Here is a 12,318-nt window from a genome sequence, read left to right on the forward strand (position 1 = left end):
TCGTCTGCTGCCACAAACCATCAACGTCAAATTTCGCCGCCCTGTCCTACAGCATACGTTCGTCGCAAGTTCTACATTTATTTCTGTGGTTATTTCACGCAATATTGCTTGTCTCTTAGCACTGACAACTCTACGCAAACACCGCTGCTCTTAGTCGTTAAGTCAAGACCATCGGTCACTGCGTTGTCCTTGGTGAAAGGAATTGCTTGAAACCTGGTATTCTCGTCACCCTCTTGACACTGTGGAATACTGAATTCCCAAGCGATTTCCGAAATGAAATGTCCCAAATGTGCAGCTCCAACTACCATTCCGCATTCAAAGTCTGTTATTCCCGTAGTGCGGCCACAATCATGCCGGAAATGTTTTCAGATGAATCAAAAGAGTACAAATGACAGCTCCACCAATGCGCTTCCGTTTTGCACTTCGCGTGCGCCATGTTACCTCCACTTATACAAGTGCGTATTACTGTCTCATGACTTTAGTTGGCTCAGTGTATGAGACTTTTTTTTAACTTAGTCGTCAAACGACACTAAATAACGGTCGGAACATTTTACCAATCGTTCACTTCTTCGACCGTTGAAGTTCGCTTCTTGGTCACAGATCCTTTGGAGAACCGCTATGTGAATGTACTCATCATTGGAAAATTTCTTTCCACCTCAGATGTTCTTCCAGCTTGCCGAAAAGATGGAAACCACATGGTGCAAGATCTGGCCTTCGCGTCCAGAGTCACACGCTGGTGCGGCACTGGTCACATTATTGGCATTATTTCACTACGGCAGGACGCCAGATTACCAACACACTTGGTTCAGCGCCTTCGGTGTACGTTTTTAGTTGCTGCTCCACTTGCCCACTTTGGTGCACCTATTCTCCGCGTGGCAGAAAATAAGTCTGCAGGGAGTCTGGAATGGGTATTTTCCTCTGACAATGCGGCACTCCAGTTGCACAATGGTCTTAGCGTTTGATGTCATGAGTAACTTATTTTCTGAAGTCCGTACGTACTACATGTCACAGACATCTCTCGAAAAGGAGCAGCGTTATTGAAGATCTGAGAAACTCATTACTACACAGAGAAGTACTGATAGTCAGTATCCCTGCATACCATCCGTGAATAAAACAGGAAAAGGGCACAGTATAGTTTGACTCAATGTACGACTCGACGCACAGAGTAAAGCCTGGGGTTCATGTAACGTTTTGTTCTCAGTCTTGCATAACCATGCCAGATTTGTCAAATAAAACCGTACGTGTGGATAGAAATTTAACAGTCTTACACGAAGTGAATTAAGGTTTTCGAAGTCGTAAAAGACTAGTGGACTTGAGCTTTGTGTACACGCAAGACTGCTGACAAGTCTGTGCATGTAGACGCACGTCAGTCTTATCTCTCGCACTTGGCTCCGCTACCAGTCAACTCTCCGTGACGCTAGAGCCTGCAGCTGTCGTTTTAGTGCGTGTAGTAGAGAAAGACTATGGTGGATTTTCGACACTGGACTGACGGAGTTCATACAGCTGGAGCGAAGTTTTCCTTGCCTCTGTCAAGTAAAATGTGTCGATCACAGTAATCCAGACAAGAAAAACCAGACACACGCCGCTTTGGTTAATAAATAGAGGGCAGTGGATCGTGAAAGCCAACGGCCTCGCCGCAGTGGTAATACCGGTTTCCGTCAGATCACCGAAGTTAAGCGCTGTCGGGCTAGGCTAGCACTTGGATGGGTGACCATCCGGTCTGCCGAGCGCTGTTGGCAAGCGGGGTGCACTCAGCCCTTGTGAGGCAAACTGAGGAGCTACTTGATTGAGAAGCAGCGGCTCCGGCCTCGGAAATTGACATACGGCCAGGAGAGTGGTGTCCTGACCACATGCCCCTCCTTATCCGCATCCAGTGACGCTTATGTCTGAGGATGACGCGGCGGCGGGTAGGTACAGTTGGGCCTTCATGGCCTGTACGGCTGGAGTTTAGTTTTAGTGAATCGGGAAGCAACGAAAAAGTTGGTCACCTTAAAGATCAACTCATTTAGACCAGTTCACAGCAAAGGGAGTGCGAAAGTAAAAGCGTCCACGACATCCGGAGCTGGAGCGGGAGAAATTTATAAAGCTTCTTTGTGGTATTTTCTTTTATTTTCCTTCTTGAATGTCGAAGATCACGGTCAGACATAGAAGACTGACAATGCGCTAAGTAACATAAATCAATTAAAATTTCATGGCCAAAAACCATTATTTATTGCATTAAATGCATTCGCAATTGCGAATAAATACAATCGTCAACTGTAGAATGGAATGACAACAATGAAAATTTGTGCCGGACATGGACTCGAACCCGGATTTCCTGCTTATAGCGAGTGGTCGCCTTACCATTTGGTTATCCGTGCACGACTCACGGCCACATCCAAACTTCCATACGTCGTCAACCATGCGTCTAGGATCCGTGCTCGTACATCCGTTATGTATATTCCCGTACAGGTCAGATGTTGCCCTTGAAAGCCTGCATGAGCAAAGGACCTTTACATCGTAATCAGAATAAAACAGACAACGAAATATCGAATTATTTATTCCACCCCTCATACGAAATTAGGCAATTCAATTTCGTTATAGCTCCTACCAGTCAATAAAAACCTCAGCGTTGCAAAGAGTCTGTCGCGAAGGCTGATAGCCGCCCGCAATACACTATCTTCTTTTTGAGTTTCTCGGGTTACAAACGCAAACAGTTCACAGTACGTTTCTGTGTCCATACACAATCGTGCCAATCTTCGTAGTTTCTGCTGTAGTTCTCGGAGGAAATTTATATGGGAGAACGTCCCTCTCTTCAATAACCAACCCCGGAACCTCTCTTCCTCAGTCACAGAGCACATTGTGCAGTCAAAAATGGTTCAAACGGTTCTGAGCACTATGGGACATAACATCTGAGGTCATCAGTCCCCTAGAACTTAGAACTACTTAAACCTAACTAGCCTAAGGACATCACACACAGCCATGCCCGAGGCAGGATTCGAACCTGCGACCATAGCGGTCGCGCGGTTCCAGACTGAAGCGCCTAGAACTGCTCGGCCACACCGGCCGGCGATTGTGCAGTCATCAACAGTAAAAAAGCTCTTGGTCCACGACGATTTCGGAACGAGTGAGCGGAAGACTGGACAAAAGACTGAGCGCAAGTTTGAATAGTGTAGCTGCGAGATTGGTGTCAGTCTTGCATGATCGTGCAAGACTAGTGACAAAACGTTACGTGTAGACTGGACTTAAAGACTGCTCACGCAGACAGACATACAAACAGTCAAGTAATCTCTTTTTCATGCACTAAATGTAACTGTTTTTACACATTTTTTTAAGCATTCAGTTTTGGATACATGTTCATTCATACTCGATGTTCCATCGTTAGTTTTTGAATAAAATAATTTTGGGCGCTGTGCTGCGTCATTATAAACCGCTCAAACAACAAGAAAAATTACTTTATTCAAAATGCTACCGGTCGCAGAAGCATACGAAATTTCGTCACTATTTTTCCACGAGCATTCTTGTTACTGGCAAAACACGGTTCCACAGACTAGCGATGGACCCAGTCACCGTTTTACAACAGCCTTCTGCTCATCTGTTGTCCTCTTCTATACTTGCACGTGCTGCACCGCCCCCTCCCCTCTCCCGCCCCCCACCACCTCCATTCCCCTCAAAGCTGCTGCCACTCTAAAAGCTGTCTGTTGGTTCTCGGAAACTCAAGGGCGGAGGGACAATTACATGCTGGATTGTTATATGAGAAGCTCCGGATTCGGTTCCCAGTACTGCCGTTTTAAACCAGCCTCTGCAATGTTTCCGTGAACTATTGTAGGCGAATGCCACAATGTTTCTATAATCGAAGTTACGGTTCATTAGTTCCTAGAACTCTTCCCGTTGTTACGTAATTTTGCTTCACAGTGTCGTTTCAGCGTGCTTCTAAATGATATCGACGTTCAGAGGTAAACAAACACCAACAAAAGTCTTTCTTGAAAACGGCATATCCATTGAATATTATGACCACTACCTCCATCGGGAGCAAGGCCACGGTTTCATGTCGGTCTGCAAACCAACACGTAATTAAAATGCTGATGACTTGTATTATACACTCAAAGTCTGACACCTCACATTTATGATTTAGTTGTTAAGATTCAAGTACGTTATATTTCGTCTGCTCTTTGACAATTAATGATTCTACAGAATAATATACTGAAGCGTCAAAGTAACTGTACAGGCATGAGTATTCAAATACAGAAATACGTAAAGAGGCAGAATACGGCGCTACGGTCGGCAACGCCCATACAAGATAACAAGTGTCTGACGCAGTTGTTAGATCGATTACTGCTGTTACAAAGGCAGGTTATTAAGACTTAAGCGAGTATGAATGTGGTGTTACTGTCGGCGCACGAGCGATGGGACACAGCATCTCCGAGATAGTGATGAAGTGGGGATTTTCCAGTACAACCATTTCACCATGTACAGTTTCTCCTGGGTGGACTTGGGTTTAAAAAAATGTAAACTAAATATTACGACAAATTTTATAAATAATCGACAAGTACGCCAAAGAAGAAGAGATAGAACTACAATGGACATGTTATTCCATCGACTCTTGCGGTTCTATGCATGAAATATCTTTCCTTTGTCATTTGCTTATCTTATCTGCTTGGATTCGGACCTATGAGGACGTTCTTGTGTAAAGCTCATCTTGCTCTACCAGCTGATAATGTAAGTTGTACTTAAAACTCGAAAAATATAATGGTTATTTTGTCAAAAGAATTTGTGTATGTGGTCAATGTATTGTAAATCTGATACCTTTAGTGTCTTAAGTAGATATGGGCCTTAACAAAGAATTTACATCTTAGTAAATCTTTAACATTTTTCTTTTAGTTCATCTACGAGACGTGCCGTCGGTTAGGACAATTAACTTTATTTCAGATCCCACGAGACCGGAGGTAGATACTAATAATTTAACAATTTTACTTACAGATTTTCTTTATATAACGAGATAACAGCCCAGGCAGTAAAGGTCTGGTCACAGGATTCCATTTCCATTACAAGATTTCATTTGTAGATGCTACTCTTGTTATCTTAATTTGGGGAATCGAGACGAAACCACGACATTAAGTTACGTATTACAGTTGTGTACATCGAACAGACTTGGCAAATATTCTCTAGTGTTGAATAAATAAGAAAAGAACAATTAAGTATCGATGAATACGTAACTACCCTGAAAACTGATCTAGTTTACTGAGTGCTTATACACGCCGGGCTAAATTAAACAACATATTACACTGTTAATAATATTCCTAGATTAGTTATCTGTCTTTTATGCTGAGCCATTGCATTAATGTGCGTTTCTTTTTATATAAGTCACGGATCATATCTTATTTTATTACATTACAACGAGTGTACCGTGAATATCTGGAATCCGGTAAAACATCAAATCTCAGGCGTCGCTGTGGCGGGAAAGAGATCTTACAAGAAGGGACCAAAGACGACTGAAGAGAATAGTTCAACGTCACAGGAATGCAACACTTCCGCAAATTTCTGCAGACTCCAATGCCAGGCCATCAACGAGTGTCAGCGTGCGAACCATTCAACGAAACATCATTGATATGGGCTTTCGGAGCCGAAGGTCCACTCGTGTACCCTTGATGATTGCACGACACAAAGCTTTACGTCTCGTCAACACCGACGTTGGACTGTTGATGACTGGAAACATGTTGCCTCGTCGGACGAGTCACATTTCAAATTGTATCGAGTGAACGGACGTGTACGGATATCGGAGACAACCTCATGAATCCATAGATCCTGCATGTCAACAGGGGACTGTTCAAGCTGGTGAGGGTCTGTAATAGTGTGGGGCGTATGCAGTTGGAGTGATATGGGACCCGTGATACGTCTAGATACAACTCTGACAGGTGACACGTCCGTAAGCATCCTACATGATCACCTGCATCCATTCATGTCAATTGTGCATTCCGACGGACTTGGGCAATTCAAGCAGGACAAAGCGACACCGGACACGTCCAGGATTGCTACAGAGTTGCTCCAGGATTCTCTTCTGAGTTTAATAATTTACGCTGGCCACTAAACTCCCCAGACATGAACATTATTGAGCATATTTGGGATGCCTTGCAACGTGCTGTTCAGAAAAGATCTCCACCCCGTCGTACTCTTACGGATTTTTGTACAGCCCTGCAGGATTCATGTTGTCAGTTCCCTCCTGCACTACTTCAGACATTAGTCGAGTCCACGCCACGTCGTGTTGCGGCACTTCTGCGTGCTCGCGGGGTCCTACACGATATTAGGCAGGTGTACCAGTTTCCTTGGCTCTTCAGTGCAATTGGTACTTATGCTTGTAGAAGTATTTCGTAATTTAATGTCAGATAATTGTAAAAACTGCAGGACTATATCAGTGGTCATTATCTATGTAGCCGGCACGGCCCTGTACACTGAAAGTCATTCAGTATGAACAACCATTTTCACAATATTTAAATCTCTATTTGTGCCATTAAATGTCATTTTATATACAGTATCGCAGAGCGATTTCTAGCAGCTTCTGCCTAACTGTGACAAATGCAGTGGATTACGTGTTTCCATTTGTATGCAGATCGCTGCCTTACATATCGATTATCGGAACTGCGAACGCAACGATTGCATGCGGAAACACACAATGGGTCGGGTATCTACGATGAGAGAGAGTGACGTTGCGTGATTGCGTGGTTTGCTAAACATGCGGAACTATGCGTTTGTAGAAGGATATTTATTGCTCTGCGTGTTAAAAAAAATGTCAGAATATATAAGGCGGTCAGCATCAGTCTGGAAAGCTTGTAAGGGTGTTACAGAGTAGGCTGTGCTGAGAAATGATGTTAAGAAAAAATTCGATACGTAGCGCCATTTCCGACTTAATTAGCAATGAAGTTAGCCAATTACATCGTTGCGCGTGCAAATTCAAGCGGCCCGCCACATGCAATATTAGTGTCCGGTTCGATCCGTATTAACGTCCCATTCCCAGTTTTTATATCGCTCTCTTGTTTGCTTTTAGGAAGTCAAACGAAGAACACGTTTAGCACACCACCTCTGGTGGGCCGCCTGAATTTGCGCGCGCAATGGCCAAATTGCCCAATTTCATTGTTAATTAACACGGAAACGGCGCAACATATCGAATTTTTTCTTAATGATTATTTTTTAACATAACTACCTTGCAACAAGTTTACAAGCCTTTCAGCCTGCTTCTTACCATTCTGTATAATTAAAAGTCTTAGCGCTCTTGCGAAGAAGTGTTTACTGTCGATTCTGAGGGTAAGTGGGATTCTGTGGATATTGTTCTGTATAACGAACTATGAACCATACCGTACAACCATTACATGAACTGTGAGTAGGCTGCCAATTCCGGCAGATAGCGCTCCCGCGTAGGTTAAACGTGCTGATAATCTCACAGACATCGCAACTCACTAAAAACTGTCAATGACTGGAGCTTTACAGTGGCGCAATAGCGGGTTGAGAGTTCTGGGTGCAGGAATCAGCTTCTAAGGCCTATCGGTTAACAAGTCACTTTCATTTGTCTATGGCCCGCTTGAATAAGAAACGGGAGGGACAGAATGTATTTTGTGAAATGTTTACGCCCGGGATTTACCTAAAACGATTTTTGGGAAGCCACAATACCTAAATTTTGATGACTAAATGTCGATTTGAAACTCGCTCATACTGAATATGAGTATGCGGCCATTGTCTTACCTATTGCTCTACCTCTCTAGAACGATTCCGTTTCGCACAAGTTTCCTCTTAATTTAAAAAAAACTGTTAACGTTTCCACAACGTAACTATAGCAAATTTTAGCAAAACAGAGCAGATTATCTTAGAAAATTGATGTAAGAAATCTAATCAGTATGAGAAGATGGAATCTGGCAAGTGTTTATGACAGTTCCAGTTCAGTTCCAAACTAAATACAATGTTTTGTTCACTACTGAACTTGTAGTATGACTGAAAGTGTATAATGAATTGCATCTTTTGCAGGTATTGCTCTTGTCAAAGTTGCAGGTGTAGATTAACATGAATCTGGTCACGACAGACAGAGTTCCACCAGTATGAGAACAAACATTGTGATGGTATGAAACGGAGGTAACATAGTATCGATAAGTGCACAAGTTCAAATCGGAATTATTTGCCACTGAATCATGTAACGTGACAATTAGGTGTAATGTAAAGACCACAAAAGGAAAATTACAGAAAATAAAACAATAATTAATTCCTTCTTCAATACTTACTTAAGTAACGAGAATATCGAATAAGCAATAAAAAAAATTCACGAAAAGAATAAAATTTTGCAGGGGAAAAGATACCAATATTTAAAGTTTTCAAAAGAGGCTTTTCTCATGACTGAAAGAGAGAAAGTCTTTGAAGTGCCTAATGGAATAGACAACTTAGTAGAAATTTGTATAGAGGATTAACAAACCAGAGAGAAAAGTGACGGAGAGCTATAGGGTAGAGAAAGAAGATTTTGTGAACATGAAGGAAGGAAGATTGAGCTGTAACGTCCCATCGATGGTGAGGTCATAGGAGTAGCAGCGTTCAGGGTCGGAAAGAAAGCGAATGTGCGCTCGGCATGTCTGTCGGGGGCCACGCACGTGATGTGGAGGCGGCCACGCTTGCGGCTATCGAGCGTGCACGGTGCAGTCGTATACAAGTTGTGGATCACGTCGGCACCAACGACGCCTGTCGCATCGGTTCTGAGGCTATCCTTAGTTCATACAGGCGGCTGGTGGAGGTGGTGAAGGCTGCTGGTCTAGCGTGCGTGGTGCAAGCAGAGCTCGCAATTTGCAGCGTTCTGCCCACAGTTGTCGGGGTCTTTTGGTTTGGTGCCGAGTGGAGGGTCTAAACCAGAGGCCTCGTGGACTCTGTGACGGTCTTCGCAGCATAATTATGAACCTGTGTTATCGGGTGGAGGATTTTAGGATTCCCCTTGATAGGTCGGGGGTGCACTACACAAAAGAAGCAGCTACTCTGCTAACAGAGTACTTGTGGTGGTTTACCTTGTAAGTAGAGTGTTTAGGTTTTTTTATTGGTAACGCCGCCGCCACGTAGCGCTCTGTATGAAAATCACTGGCTGTGCCGTGTGCAGTCTGTGGCTGGTTTGCATTGCTGTCTGCCATTATAGCGTTGGGCAGTTGGAGGTGAGCCGCCAGCAGTGGTGGATGCGGGGAGAGAAATGGCGGAGTTTTGAAATTTGTAAGACTGGATGTCATGAACTGCTATATATATTAGGACTATTAAGATCCAGTATATAATAATAATGTGATATACTTCCAAAATTTGAGGGAGCACAAAAAGACATGTCCCTTCACAGGAACTGCAAACATAATTTTCTTTTCAAGTTCTTAGTAATTTATTTCATAGAATAAGTTTTTTGTGGTACACCACTTTAATTATATAGACATTAAGATGTGAATATACATTTCCCATATCTGCGTTGTTGTCTTTAGTGTGCTATTTTTTCTGCTTGTGGGTTTGTCATGTTTAGGTATAAGTTATTACATTTATTGCTGCTTGCTTTGCTTACTTGCAATTTTTTGTCATTGCTGTTTGTATTAATTGTTTTGTGCTGCTGCATTGCCTCGTCCCTTAGTTAAACATCTGAGCTCAGTAGATTTAAGTTAGCTTAAGTTGTGGTAGGCTATATAAGAGAACGAGTTGCGATGAATTGGAAGAAATGCATTGAGAAGCTATAAGAAAATGGTTTGGCCAAAAAAAGTGTTTTGAAAGAGGATAAGAATAAAAATAAGTAGGGTTTAGGGACGACAGGTTTAGGTAGGATTTTCTTGGAAATAAATGACGAGGTGAGATAATGGATAATAAATAATGAGGTAAGAAATATGTGAACATGTAAATACAGAAAGCATGCTTGGAGAGAATTGCTTTGCTGGAAACAAATGTTGAAATAAGACGAAAGATCTATGGAATGAAGTTTTGGGTTGGGCTGCAGTACCAAATGTTACACTGAAAACAAACCCTGTCCTTTCCTCCTGTGTTATTCTTCTATGTGTTTATGTACCCTTGGGTATTTGTCTTTTTCCTGTCTTTATGTGTTTAGCTAATAAGATTTATGTTTTAGAATTTTTCAGATACTATGTTATTTTCTTTGTAAATATGCTTAGACATTATTTATTCTGTTTTGTTCTAATGCTCATGTATGAAGTTGATGTTTCAAAAGTTATTCAGATCTTTTATGTATTTACTTATGTCATAATTCCTGTAACACTGATGTATATGTTTATTTCTATTCTTTTGTAAGGCCCGTTTTACTACAAATGTTATCTGTATTGTTATGTTCTTTAATGATGTATTTTGTACCTTTGTAATTGTATTTTTATGTTGGAAATTTATAATTGTATAGACACCAGTTCTTCAAATTAAGTATCATTTCACTGCACACGTTTCTGTTGGTGATAGTATATGGACAATATGTGAGAAATAGGGACTGTTCGTGTTTGCACATGTGTTGATAATTCAGCAAGGGACTGGTTAACAGCATTGCTGTTTCTAAGGACAATTCCAAAAACTTTGTGCATGCACAAGTGGTGGTTTATGGACTTACTATATTATCCGCAAGACTCTTCGATGGTGATTGTGCACCTGCACAGTCGCAACAGATGGCTGCTGGCACTCTCGACAAGGATTGCAGTGGGTCAGCACCTTTGATGACCCACCAATACCATTATTTCTGAAGTGGGTCTGCACCTTTGATGACCAACCACTACCATTATTTCTACAAGGACTGCAGTGGGTCTGCACCTGTGATGACCCACCACTACAATACTCTCTACCAGGACTACAGTGGGTCTACTCTGTGGCGACCTACCTACCAATATTTTTCAAAACTTCGACTGACTCTGCTGTGGGTTTGCTCTGTTGTTGCCCATTACCTGTCTGCATGTCAAGAGTCAGCACTGTCTTTCCGTTGGAAGGACAACACTACTTCTTCAAGACTGCTTAGAAATCCACTACTTCCAAGTGAAATTTCTCTTATTGCTCGGACTTTGAGAAAAACACTTCTATTTTACTGTGATGAACGGTCAGGACTGTCTTTATGGACTGTGAGAAAATTTTAGCTTTTGACCAACATTGTATCAATAAGTGTGTGCATTTGATATCTTTGTTATTGTAATTTTGAAAAATTTTATCAAATCATTATTGGCCAGTGCCCAAAACAATTTGTAAAATGTTTTGTGGGGAGGATGGGGGCTATGTAAGTAGGCTGTTTAGGTTTTTTTATTGGTAACGCCGCCGCCACGTAGCGCTCTGTATGAAAATCACTGGCTGTGCCGTGTGCAGTCTGTGGCTGGTTTGCATTGCTGTCTGCCATTATAGCGTTGGCCAGTTAGAGGTGAGCCGCCAGCAGTGGTGGATGCGGGGAGAGAAATGGCGGAGTTTTGAAATTTGTAAGACTGGATGTCATGAACTGCTATATATATTATGACTTTTGATGATATTAATGTAAATACATTGTTTGTTCTCTATTAAAATCTTTCATTTGCTAACTATCCCTATCAGTAGTTAGTGCCTTCCGTAGTTTGAATATTTTATTTAGCTGGCAGTAGTGGTTCTTGCTGTATTGCAGTAGTTCGAGTAACCAAGATTTTTGTGAGGTAAGTGTTTTGTGAAACGTATAGATTAATGTTAGTCAGGGCCATTTTTTGTAGGGATTTTTGAAAGTCAGATTGCGTTGCGCTAAAAATATTGTGTGACAGTTTAAGTACAGTCTTGCATATTTTTTCTAAGGGGACGTTTCATCCTAGGCTAGACGGTAGTTTGAGGCACTCTAATGAACACTCGCCAGTCAATACGCAGACGGCGGAACCAGACCGCTTTCAGAGCAAAGACACTTCGACAGTCAAAATTTTATCAGTATATTTTCAAAGCATTATAACAGAGTTCCCGAATTTACTGCCTTCCCGGAAAGTTCTCCGAGCGGTCTAAGGTGCTGCAGTCATGGACTGAGCGGCTGGTCCCGGCGGAGGTTCGAGTTCTCCCTCGGGCATGGGTGTGTGTGTTCGGCCTTAGGATAATTTAGGTTAAGTAGTGTGTAAGCTTAGGGACTGATGTCCTTAGCAGTTAAGTCCCATAAGATTTCACACACATTTCAACAGAAAAGTTCTGGCGTTCATATTATTTTTTGGGACGGAGAGCTGGCAGAAACCCGAAGTAGAAAGATATTTAGCGAATCATGGAACATATATCGGTAAGACAGATTAGACGGAGGGAGAATCTTTCTCGCAGTTGACAAAAATATTGTCTCTATTGAGATCGAAATTGAGCTTGACAGTGAAGCAATGTAATCGCGTA

At 42.2% G+C, this 12,318-nt stretch overlaps 1 pseudogene; it reads left to right on the forward strand.

Annotated features, from left to right (window-relative positions):
- The first annotated feature begins 1,621 nt into the window (after window positions 1-1,621).
- LOC126356595 (5S ribosomal RNA) lies at window positions 1,622-1,739 on the forward strand (annotated as a pseudogene).
- The last annotated feature ends 10,579 nt before the right edge of the window (window positions 1,740-12,318 follow it).

Source organism: Schistocerca gregaria, chromosome 3 (assembly GCF_023897955.1).
Source record: "Schistocerca gregaria isolate iqSchGreg1 chromosome 3, iqSchGreg1.2, whole genome shotgun sequence".
Lineage (NCBI taxonomy): Eukaryota > Metazoa > Arthropoda > Insecta > Orthoptera > Acrididae > Schistocerca > Schistocerca gregaria.